The following is a 13,437-nucleotide window of genomic DNA, read 5'->3' on the forward strand; positions in this document are numbered from 1 at the left end:
CAGCAGCATAGATTGTGTGGAGGAGTTCAACCTCTGCGCGAGTGTGTAAGCGTCACTTTAAAAAAAAAAACAAGATGAGAATAGCAGATGTTTTGTTTCACCGACCTGCCTGGACTGATGATCAAACTCGGGTTGTTTTGATTCCGAATGGCGATTTAAAAGCAAGGAAACGGTGGGGGGAAACAATGCAATAGTCCCGTATTGGTTAGCTGCAACGTGCTGTTGTGACCCTAGCAGCAAGTCCGTGTATCGCTGTCTTGTGAATGCCAGCAGAGAAGTGGAAACAGAGCTGTGGAGGGATGTGAACACGCCGCCGGTTGGCACCGTTAGCTAAATGGAGGATGCTTAGCTCGCGTTGATAAGTTTGTGTAACACTCTATTTTCCTACCCTAAACTAATTAAGTAATTAGTTTAACTAACTAAGTAATTATTCACGCGATAATAAAAGCGCCTTACTAATTTCCTGGAACCGGTATTCCTGATAATAAGTGCCCGCAGAACTCACCCCGTATCTGCTCCAGCTGCCAGACAACGAAGCCGCTTGATTGTAGGTAGTTACGTTAGCTAAACAACGTTAGCTTAGCTACTAGTGTCGCAGTCGTGTCATTAAGACAAAGCTGCTTGATGGCCGTATTATCGAGCAGAGGCTAGTTGGGCGATTTATAATGCATTTTTGCAATTATCATTGCACACACACAAAGGTAAACTAATGTGTTTATATATTAACACAGCTATTCTCGTGTGTGTCAATACACACGATGACTCCAGCTGAGTCAATTACAATAGGTTTTTGCAGTGTGCTTTGGCAGGCAGAGAATGGCTGCTCTGTATACCTTGCTCATTGCTCAGTGACCCTCTAATATATTCATGAGATCACAGAGTCATTGTCTCCCACAGAGAAAGGCATTTTCACGTCCCTCCTCCTACAAGTCTGGCGGCTGAGTGACTGCAGACCAGAGCAGCAGGTCATTACACAAGAAAAGGAGCGATGTTGCCTGTGTGTGTTGTGGCGAGAGGGAGGGAGTTGGGAGTTGGGAGTTGGGGGGGGGGGGGCATCATCGACCATGACGTCACCTGCTAATGATCATTTATGTTTGATTCATGCACCATGCAACATGTGTGCTTTTCACTCATTCCCATCATACATGCACCTGCAATGCACATGTTTGACAGTATTGGCTCCTAGGCAGCATGCACACACACACACACACACACACACACTAAGAAAAGGTGCGTATATCACTTGATGCCTGGCAGTATTTTAGCAGCAGGGCCAGTGAGTGTTTTGGAGTCATTAGAGGTGTCTGCAGTGTCTTGCCAGAGGGCTAGTGCAGTGTGGAGAATAAAAAGTCCAGCTTGCCTGTATTTTTCCAGACCTCTGTTGCCCTGGAAACAGGTTCCCCGGATTTCCCATTTCTTCATTTTTCTCTACACTATCCATATTACCCCCCCACCACCACCTCCACCTTTCATGCTGCAGCTGCCTTGCTGCTTCCTCCCCCCACAACCTGCCGCATAGTACAATCACATACAATTCCAGTGTACTGCAGTCACTTCACAATGTCAAAGAACACCTCCTTTTCCTACACACATTCCTTTGCCTACACAAACAAATCTGACAATGTATACGGCTGAAGGATTAAGCCCATTTTGAATGTGAGGCAGAAGAGCCATCCTTGCTGCAACAATCTGTGCTCGGGGAGGAATGAAAAAAGCTTGTTGATGGGGAGGATGAGGAGACAGAGAGTAAAGCAGTGCTATACTCTGCCTTTGGTAAAAACACGTACTTCTGCTTCTCTAAAACCAGTCCTCTTATCAAATTAATTATCCTCATGGGAGCATTCTGTAGCGTTAACACAAATGGTTATCCATACTGTATACACCTATTTCATAACTGTAGGTATCATTTGGAACATTTATGCCTCTAAGTGCCAAATAGAGGAAGCATTCTGGATGTGTTGCCAGTGGTTGCAGTCACAGGAGAAATGCTCTATGTCCTCATATTCAGGCCTTTTTAAGTCATCCTTGTGTTTCTGTGCTGTTGTGTGTGCATTCCTTTGTAGTGACTTGTCTTTGGCAGCAGGCAGAACATTCCAGGGAAATGGTTGACCCAGAATAACACACAGGCGCAGAATGGCTGAAGCAGCGAGGTCCTCCTCCCCTTTACTGGCCGAGCTTGCAGAAACTCCTATTTCCTAACAGACACATGATTTTTCTCACGTGGGCAAAACATATCCATGCATACTGTGTAGATACAGCTGGCAACAAAACACACATGATTGCTACAAGAACAAAAAAGTTACTACACAAAATTAAATTTTTTGCTATACATACAAGAGATTAAGTTCCACCCAGTGTCATCAAGATGATCCGTTCTGCCTCTAAATCAATAAAATGGATAAAGGTGGACCCAAAAAGTTTACTATACATTAGACTTTGCCGTCACTATCTGATTAATTATAGATACAAGTGAAGTTTGCAACACTTTGCAACATTGTCTATTGCATGGACCTTAAAAGGAACCAATTATGTTTTTACTTATTCTCTATCATAGAAAAATTATACAATATGATAATCAAATAATGAGTTCATTATATGAACATGTAATATCTGTGAGCCAAAGCTTGGGCTCAGACTGTTCTTAATGTTCAGTTTCAAGCAGTGAGATCTGTGTGACATCACGGAGAGAAGATATCGCCAATATGGTCATCTCAAGCACCCAGCTCTTGCAGTTAGCACAGAAGCCCCGCCCACCCAGCCTACCTGGTGTTCAAGAGGCTCACGCTGTTTATGAGGGCCAGCCAGTCAGAAGAAAGTTGCCTTAAAAAGGAAAAGAAGGGAGATAAAATGTCTTGCTTTAGACAGCAGAAGATGTATGAGGATTATTTTAACTGAATAAAAGTGTCCAAGAATAAAAAATGTGGTACTCATGATTAGCATAATCTTTATAGGTCTCCATTTACCGTTAATTTTGTACTTACTATGGAAGGGCGAGTGAGTAGACAGGCATTTATATAACGTTTTCTAGTCTTATGGACAACTCAAAGCGCATTAAAATACTACAGTCACATTTACCCATAAAATAATATTCTATTCTGTATATTCTACACAATTTAAACGCTTAATGTTTCCATTTAACATAACATACATGAATTTGGACTACAGGTGAAAGATTACCTGAAGGGAACCTACATACTTGTTGTAACCAAGAACTTTCCTGCTGTGAAGCGTCAGCACTAATCACCACCCTAAACTGGTACCCTAGACTGGTACACTTGCTGTTCCAACCGAGCATTCAAAATGCTTTTACTAAAAGCCACATTCTCTACGCATTTACACACACACAAATCATGCAGAGCTATTTTCCAACAATCACACACTTACTCACTCTCCAACTAATAGGCAACCAACTTTACTTTCAGAGCCACAGTCAATTAAACTATGGAAAATTACGGTTTTTGGCATTCATAAGCTGGAAGGAAATCTTTGGAAAATGGCACTTGGTTCCCTTGATCTATGACCTCAGTAATCACTTTCCTGTGGAGTTTATGGTCTCAGTCACTAGGTTAAAGTCTTATTAGATAACAGGTCAGTGATGATTGATGTAAAGTGCAGATGACTGCCTATCCCTGAGTGTGATTCTGCCAGAGGCCTCTTCCACCAGTAGGGGAGTTCTTCTCCACCATCTTAATAATGCTAATACTACTACTACTACTAATAATAATAATTTGCAGCTAAACATCAGAAAAACAAAACAGCTATGATGGACTCCAACTGCTTTTACCTTTTAAAGAGACATTGCATTTCCACTGACTATTCACTTTTTGGAATGGGCAGCACAGTGAGTAGAAAATGAGCAGCTGTGTTCATAATAGACAATGTTGATTTCTTTGCTCTGCAAAAGCTCCCGTGCACTCATTCCTCAATGAGTCAATGAATCATTCAGCATATCATATGTAAAACAACTGTTTCAAATACACAGCACAGTTTTTTAAGCATTATTAAAGCAACCCAAACATAATTAAGATTTTTTGCAGCTCAGGTTAAGAACTCTGAGTATGGAGTATTTCCATATCATATTACCTTATTTTTGTATTCCATTATAATGCAGAAGAACTTAAATAACACATTGCATTTAAAATGACTTCTACAGCTGATGAATTATTTTCCTAATCCAGGCCTCTTCATTAATGATTTACACCATTTGTGTATGAATAGAGAGTCACTCAGATATTATGGGTGATCAGATAGTGCAATGTAGTATTTTTACACCTCTTTCATGGCTTCAAAGTTGCTTTGCATGAACTCCAATCATCATTTTGTCCTCTAACCCCTATACTTCATGTTTTTACGTGACTATCTGGCACCAAACTTCAGATGACTTCAAATCTTGGTAGAATCTGCTGATGTTGTCCACCAAAAGTTTCTTTCAGGTGCACTGATCTTAACATCTGGAGCAGCTGAACTCAAGTTGTACTATAACAGCCATAAATTTAAATACCTGGACAAGCTGCAGCATTCAGTGGGGGGAAAGCAAGTGCTGCATATTTCTATGTTTATATGTCTATTTGAGAATTTGCATTTTTTCCTTGCATCAGATCAGAAATCAGTTTTGCTGTGTTTATTCCATAGCTTTAGTTGATTAATCTAATTAATCACATTATTTTTTTGTTATTGTTGTTATATAACAGACAGAGACACTAAATCTCCAACACTCCTTCATCACCACATTGACAAAGCATTAAAAACATTATTCTGTAAAAAACTTTCTTGAATCCCCTCTTTTTTTTTGAGAATCTATACTGCATATAAAGCTGGTTCAATTTCTCATCTAGGCATACATACAATAATTAGAGTCATGTGAAAGAACTTGCAAAAAACAACAACAACAGCAGCAGCAACAACAACAGCAGCAACAACAAAAACAACAACAACAATATAGTAGTTTTTTTTTTTGTTATTATTAGTAGTAGTGGTAGTAGTAGAAATAGTCGCTATTATTAATCACTCAAGGTGGTGATTTTGTGGAAATCTGAACTTAAACTGTCATAACAGTCTCACTACTGCCATCTTGTGTCTCAGAATTGAACTTCATCAAATGTGGTGCATTGTTTTATTGTTTTTCCCCATTCTGGAGGTCCCTGTGTGGGGACCAGGCCGAAGAAATCGGTTCAACAACACACACACACACACACACATATATGTTGCACTGCTGCTCAACCCACAAATGCATTTTCTACACAAATGTGGCATCATTTCAAGGTAAACAAACAGGCTTTTCAACACTATAAGATTTGTTGCCAACAAAGATTTATACATGCAGAGGAGGAGATGAAGCAGACAAACCGATGACTTCATGATGTAAAGTCAGAAAGTCAACCTAACATCCTATCACATGGTCATATATAATATATGTTAATTGGACACTGTAATCTCCTAAACAAGTAACATATTTACATGCTTAATATCAGAATCAGAATCAGAATCAGAATACTTTATTGATCCCTGGGGGAATGCTGTTATGATCAAAAATCAATGTCTGTTGTTTTTATGTTTGGCTTCTTACATCAGAGTGTGTTTTCTCTTTCTCGTCCCTCCAAGGTGTGTAAGTGTGTGTTGCTTTTAGACTGCTGAGTGGCTAGTTCAAATGGATTCTTGCATCTGGAATGCATGATTGTATCCACCATATATATATTTCTATTTTTTCTATTTTTCAAAGAAACCTGTAAGTGACTTAAAGTCAAGTTCACTCATAAAACCTGTCCATCATAATAACGTTACAGGCTATGCAAGGCAATACATGCCAACCCTCCCGTTTTTTCTCGGACAATCCCGAATTTCAGTGTCCCTGAAACGTAGCTGTGCAAACTTCAAATACCTGAACCGGGGAGAACAGCAAACTCCCGGCAGGCTTTGGCCCACATCAGTCTAAAATTGTATGTAACCATGAATAACGTGTTGCCATGTCCACCAGGAGAGACTGGACAGTATAGATGTAAAACAAATATGCCAGCAGTTTATCTCAGTTAATGAGAGGAGAAGGCATGTGTTTGGCTCCTTCACATAGTGGACATTGAGTTGTTGTGTGGGACACCAGTAGTCCATGTCTGTTGCTGTAACAGTAGTTCATGTTTAGAGTAAAACATCCCAGATCACTGACTTGATAGGGGCAATAGTGTGCCTAAAAGGTTGCATAATTTTGCTAAGAGATCTGTTACTTTGTGGTAATCTTAGATGAGTAGTTTTATGGACAAAAACCACCAGGTCATTCAGTGTTCCCTTAGTGCTAATGTATAAGAGATGTTAGTGTAGTATAACTGAAGTAATGTTGTTAAGTCCTTAAGGTCATATTCTTTTATTTTCATGACTGTTGTCATGAAATCAATATCCTTGGTATCCTTATTTTCCTATTATATTGTTTTATGTGCTTTAATAATGAAGGCTTGTAGAGCAAGGCCACTTTTGACTCACAAAGTGATCACCCAGACTAAAAAACAGGAAGTTTTAGTGCACAGGCATATTAATAGATAAAGACACAGAAAGGAGGAACTTTTCATATAAGCAATGTTTGAAACTGTGTGTGACGTCTGAAGTACAGAAATAATACCACATAAGACACATGTTGAGCTAAAAATTTTAGAGCTCTTGCAACTGGCGTTTGAGTTGTGCAGGGGTCTCTCTCTTCCAGAAGATGATTGAATAAAAAGAAATATAAATGTTTTAACACACTATGAGTCGGTTTTCTCTGTTCTATCATGGGGACAAAAGAATCGGGAAACTTAACATTATATAATTCACATATAAAACTATGAATTGTCATTTTAAATGGTTTAAAAGCATGTAGAATAGCATATGTAGGCAAGTATATTTCTCCATTTTTTTTTTGTTTTATCAAGAAGCAAAGACGAAAAGGAAAAAAAAGGAAACAGGGCAGCGTTCAGTGGTTGAATCATCCGTCCCCACCAATGCCAAAACCAAATCTACACCCTTGCTTGCAGTTGTCACATATGGAAATCAAATGTGTGATAAGCTGCAGGATTCAAACACAAGTGTAACCTATAAACACATGTTCATACTTTTATTCCACAATCAGAGAAAAAGAAACAGAGAGAGAGTGCAGGACAGACAGACAGGTGACAGTCTCGGGTGTACACACTGCTACAAAACAGCACAAGAGAAGGAGGATTTAGTGTTTGTGTTATTACAAGTGCTAAACAAGAAGAGTTCCCAGATGGTACAGTGGACACATGTGTGACTCCTGTGATTAAAGCATCTTTCTTTCAGCTTAACGAGTGAACCGTCAGCTCGTTCAAACACACGTTAAAGTCAGTTTGGCTCGACACCACTGAACAGAGGCAGCAATATAACATAGCTAACATTAACAGTGCAGTGAATCCTGCTTGTGCAGTGATATTCAGGACTGCAAACCGAGCAGCATCACTGACTTTCAGCTTGTTGTGTTTGTGGATATATGACTGACTTTAATTATCCACAAAATCATCAGATTCTCTGTAAGATTAAGGTCAACTATCGAACGGCGTATAAAGTAAAGGCTTTAAAACAAAGTAAATGCTGAAAGTACAAACATCGCTAATGTCACATAACTTTGCCGGCATGTAGCCAACAGTAATGTTTTAATGTTCTTCATTATTAAACATTTGCACATAAATAAGTGACATAATATTCAGAACTTACTTTTGAAAGTTTACTCTTTGGCCGCCCCGCTTCCACTTCTTTGAAGTGTCTCCCAGTCCCAGTGCACTTGTTAGCATGTTTTGGTTCGTGCAACTGGTCCGTCCGGTTATTCTCGTCCTCATAGTACGCACCGTACATAGTAGTGCGCGTACTTCAAGCGTGCAGTCTCTTAATTGGGACACAGCCAGAGCCTGTTTCTCTGAAATGGGAAAATCAAGAGATATCAACCAAAACACCTGGGAAAGAATTGTGGAGCTCCATAAGTGTGGCTCAGTTTTGAATACAATTTGGTGCCATTTACAATTAAGAAATACAGACAATTTCTCTCTTTACTCTTAAAGTTAACAAATACGTTTTTTATATTTATCAATCTAAAAAAAATAAACATTTAGTCTGATTTGATGTTACAATTAAAAAAGTGTTTTTATTTGAAGAGTATGTAAATATCTGGTTTCAACTGTATATTTGATGATTGTCAGCACAAAAAGGGAGAGAAAGGAACAGAGAGTGAGAGAGAGGAGAATGAGGACAGAACAGAGATGGAACAAGAGCAGGTGAGACAGACCTCTTAGGCTACGTCCACACGTACCCGGGTATTTTTGAAAACGGAGATCTTTCGTTTTAAAAAATAATCCCGTCCACACATAAAGGCAGAAATGAAGGAAAACGCTGCTAGGAACATGCCAAAGCAGGAGATGGCGCTAGATTCCTAACCGTGTAGAAATGTTGGCCAATCAGAAAGTCTAGAAGCCTCGGTGGCAAAAAGTAAACAAAGCTGGGGCATAGAAGCAGAACCCAGTCGTATGTGTGGAGGGACAGTAACTGTGTGTGTATATGTAAGCATTTAAACACTGCAGAGGCTACAATTAACAGTAACAGTATTGTAGAAATTCATTTCACCGAAACAATAACGTGGCGCACACTGTGACGTCAAAAAAAGGCGCACATCTTTGACGCTGTGTTTTCTGCGTTTTTCTCGTCCACACGTAAATGCAAAAACTGAGTTTTAGAAAATATCCACACTGGCCGGAGTTTTTAAAAATCTCCGTTTTCAGTGACCAAAAACGCCGTTTACCTGTGGACGAAAGGTGCAAACGCATAGAAAAATCTGCGTTTTCAAAAATACCCGGGTACGTGTGGACATAGCCTTAGTCAAATGATTGTTTACCAAAAGTATCACCGTATCATAGGTACTCATGTATCTCGTACCTAGTGTTTCTTTTTAGGTTTGTTATTTTTCAAATTCTATATTTATTAAGTTATGCAGGCTTGTTTGCACAACAAGGCTAAATAATTATATAAACTTTTCTCAATCTAAATAGTGTACTTTGGTAGAATTAAAAAATAAGTGTAGTGCAGGTCTATGATGATTTTTAGTTCTATTATCATCTAGTTCTGATTCTTGTTCTGTCTTGGTTAAGTCCTCAGTAGTCCTGATTTTGAACTGTTGTAGTCCTATTTTAATTCCGGATCAGTCCTGGGTCTGGTTGAATTGGGGTTTAGTCCCTGTGTCTTGATACAGCCCTGATTTTGTTCTGCCTTGCTGCTTAATTAAAAAACTAGTTTAAGGTGTCCTGCATATGTGATATATTTTTTTCCTATATGAAGTCATTCTTTTTTGAACAAAACTCAAAACACAGCCTATTAATCTTTCAGTCATTTCTACCCCCCCCCCCCCCCCCCCAAAAAAAAAAAAAATCCCACATGCATACTACCCTTTAGGGCTAAGCCCTGGGTGTTTCAAATGTCTGGCTCCGCCTCTGTACTGAACACAAACTACATTTTTTGGACTGGCACAAATAATTTGTGTGCCTTCTTATTTGATGCAGCACACCTGATTGTTCTGTAAATAGATTTTGGTTATATAAAAAACGCCTGAGGCCTTGGCTGCATTTTTAGGTAAATAGTACCATATAACTTTGTTGTTTGCAAAACTTGTGCATAATTTTTTAGAAATGTACAATTTGTATTTGCATTTCAAGTTATGAAAATCATTTGTTAAACATGTTTGTGGGTTTTACAGTAAAAAATACAACTTTTTTGTACTCTGATTTTGAATTTTTTGTCTGAATTTAGATCAACTGTGCTAATATAGTATACCAAAATGAAAAAATAACTCAAATTTCAGATATTTGAGGTTGTGCTGAAAATAATGATACCAAACAAGGCAAGAAAAACATATTTTAAAGGTGAAATATAGAGGTAAAATCAAAAGTAGTCAAAAGTGGCCAATTATACCCTGGACCCCAGAGGGTTAATAATAAATAAATTAAATACAATTAAAAACGTCTTGTTCTATGACTACAATTATTTTTAGTTTAATGTTGAGTAACACATAATTAATCAGAGAATTAAAGAAATATGAACACTTAATAGTAACACTGACCATAAATCATGAATGAGGTTTAATGGAATATTAACACAGATGTACAAAAGCCCATTTACAGCAACAATGTCTCCTGTCTTCCAGTGGTACATTTTGTTATCTACTGTAAGTTTATCATGTTAAATCCCAACTTATCAGTCAAAAGTTTTTTCCAAAGATATCAGCACAGACCAAAACTACTTTGCTGATTAAGAAAATAATACATTGGACTCATTACTGTGTGGATCATCCCATTTTCTCTTTTCACACGGATTAAACCAAGTTGGCACTTTTCCATAAACAATGTGAACATTTGGGTGTGCCACTGCCTTCAACTTTTTATCAGCTTCATTTATGAAAGAATTTTCATGTCTAAACATAATTTTTTTTCCTGATATAAAATTTTAAAAATCCTTTACTTCCACCCATTTTAAGACGTTGTGACAACAAATTCAACAGATGCCAAATGAAATTATTATTTTTAAATTACAATTTCTTTTACGTTTGTTATTGTATTTCCTGTCGTTCAAAGGGCTAAGCAACATTGAACGACTTCAGAAGCTGTCTTTTTTTTTATGTTTGTCTTCAGAGTTTAGGAGCTGTGTCTCCATTTCACTAAGGCCTACAATTCTTCAAATAAACTACATTAATTAAATGTACCATTACAATGGAAGACTGCTGAGAACTGACTAAACATTTAACACACTGAGCATAAGGCAACCCATTTCCAAGTTTTTTTAGTTGAGACCTAAACTGTCGTGCTGATTAAGGAAACAAGACATTTTTTTGCCACATTATCATGTCATGATCATCCTATTTTCTTTTTCTGCTGTGAATAAACCACCCAGATCTTTAAAGCCTTCTGCACTTTCACATATAATATTTCTCCAATTCTTTTTGGAACTAATTTCATCTTCATCTTCAAAACAACTAGCTGGAGCTTCAGAGCCCAAACTAACCAAATGTAACTTTTCTTCAATCAGCGCAACAATTTTGAGCTCTTAGTTTGTTTTGTCTGCTCACAGTTTGCTGTCTGCTTCTTCTACTTGGTCCACGATTATCTCTGCACCATCTTTCTCCTGTTGTATTTCTTCTCATGCTGCACCTTCATGTGTCCTGTGCTGAGATGTATTTTTTCTCATTGAAATCATCTGGGTAACAAATTAAGCCTTCATACTTATCATGCTGCAGGAGTGGGCTCATTAATGTGTTAGCTATTATCTCCATCTCATCCAAAGCTTACATAACACGGGCATTTTCTTCTTTTTTTCTTGTTCATTTTAATTGACTTTCTTTACATGCACAAATCAAAAATGTTGTCAGGTCAATCAAATCTGGCTTGTTTAGAGCAATATTTGTCACCATGCTTAGTTACTCAACTGAGACTATATATGGACGTCTGCAACCTCGGTTTCTATCGCTCATTCTTACAGGTCATTTGGGATTATTTGAATTTTATTTACTTCACATATTACAGACATTGACTTTGTTTTTTAAATACATTCATTTTTTCAGTGAGGTGTCCATTTCTGTCTTTCCCCTTCAGCCAGGGGTGTGACATGAATGGTGGATGATGCATGTGATGACAGTCACACATAATTAAGGGTAAACGCTGAACTTAATCACCTGAAATCATCATAAAACAGACTGAGAGGCAACAAAGACATTTATTATTTGTATAGTAGTTTAAAAATATGTACAGCACCCTCATTTAATGTAATTAAAGGATGAAAGAGAGAGGGATTAGTTAATCCATAATGTTAACAGGACAGATCAACAATTGAATGACTCTATAAAATATATTGAGTCTTTGTATGCTCTAATGGAGCTCTGAGGTGTGCTGGATTTGATCACTGTCAATAGACACAATTAATCTGACTGACAGAGAGAAGGCCAAGACCTCAGGAGGACAGTTCATCATCAATCTTATTCAGCTTGTTTTAGAACTGAAGATGAAGATGAGAGGTGAGATGTCTGCATGCCCTCTGCTGGGAGTGAGTGAAAACACTTTTACTGACGGCTGGATCTAAATACTGAGTTTGGTGCCAAACGCACCATTAAACAGGGAACATGTCTATAGAAGAAGAAGATCTTGTCTTGTCTTGTTACAAACTTAAATTGTAAATTTCGAGTGTTGGAGCGGGAGTCAGGAGCACGTTCATGGAAACCACTTCTTTCCTTCTGTTTCACGATTGTTCACATTTCTCACTGTAAATAAACACACCGACTCTGATGGTCAAATCCTGCATTTGGTCCCGGTTCTTGCCACGCATCTTGACATAAATAATCAACACTTTGATTTAGAAACTGCATTTTGTGTTCACTTGTGTTATCATTGTCTTATATTTAAATTTGTTTAATGATCTGAACCAGTTTTTCACATCACTGTACGTACGTAGAAATTCTGCTCAAACTCTATGAACAGAATCATTCTAACAATGTGAAACAAGCTGTCACTGCATCTGTACTAATGCTCAGTTTGTAAGAACAGACATGCTACAAAACAACCCCAAGACATGCGGGGTTCTTCAGAGGATAAAGTGCTGGTGCCGTGTTCCACCGCCAGACTTGCACACAATGTTGCAGAGATGTGCCAGCCAGGAAAGCACAGGAGCCTTAAAGCCATTTCCAGAACTTTTCTTTTAAGTTAATTGTAATCAATCAATCATTTTATTACATGGTGTTTTGGAAATGTAATTAATGATCAAATGATAACTACAACAGCAATAATGATAATAATAATAATGTTACTAAGAGTTTTTAAAACAACCAGACCTTCATCCTTTGTTCTAAATCTGTGTGTAGAACACAAACATATTCATGTAATGAAATACAGATGAATCACTGACTTGTGACACTATTGTTTCAGTTTCTTTAGTCATATCGCCTCCTGTTTTCCTGCTTTAGCGATGCAGGCGTCTCTCTTACACCATCATCACTTTCTCCACTTCACCTTGAGGTAAACTTGCTTATTTGCAAAGAGAAGTAGAAGCATGACAGTATGTGCATGATCCAGAGTCATTAACAAACACACAGTGGTAAGAACAAAGTTTGCACAGGTTTTCTGTAATTTTGTGTGTGCACGTGTTTTTTGTTTGCACAGAATAACAACGTTTCCATACACATACTGAATGAGGACCAATGTTTTTGAATGAAAACTGGATCTACTTAGTTCTGCCTGTATTTTCTTCACATGTCTACACTGATATGAATGCACAATTTTAAGAGTTTAAGCAGCCATAGAGGGAACGGTGCCACTCCACCTTGGAAGATGAGGGCCGATTTAAACTTTTTATATTTTGTGTTTGATATAACTGACAATGACTAGGAAACCTAAAAAAGATGATACAACACATTAACACACAGAGTACATAATA

The 13,437-nt window shown here is 37.9% G+C and overlaps 1 protein-coding gene across 8 annotated transcripts in view; it reads right to left on the reverse strand.

The window, feature by feature from the left end:
* LOC146666537 (zinc finger MIZ domain-containing protein 2-like) overlaps positions 1-963 on the reverse strand; it is a 32,769-nt gene extending 31,806 nt beyond the window's left edge. For 2 of the 8 annotated variants that reach the window (XM_085414645.1, XM_085414647.1), the window contains exons 1-2: positions 506-824; positions 106-289 (exon numbers count right to left, since the gene is read on the reverse strand). The gene's annotated coding sequence lies outside the window, so the exon portion shown is untranslated. The other 6 variants (XM_085414644.1, XM_085414648.1, XM_085414652.1 and 3 more) reach the window with 4 other exon arrangements.
* Between the last annotated feature and the right edge of the window lie 12,474 nt (positions 964-13,437).

The sequence above is a fragment of the Rhamphochromis longiceps genome, linkage group LG7, assembly GCF_057381845.1.
Source record: "Rhamphochromis longiceps isolate RC_006_pf linkage group LG7, R_longiceps_female_GT1.1, whole genome shotgun sequence".
NCBI lineage: Eukaryota > Metazoa > Chordata > Actinopteri > Cichliformes > Cichlidae > Rhamphochromis > Rhamphochromis longiceps.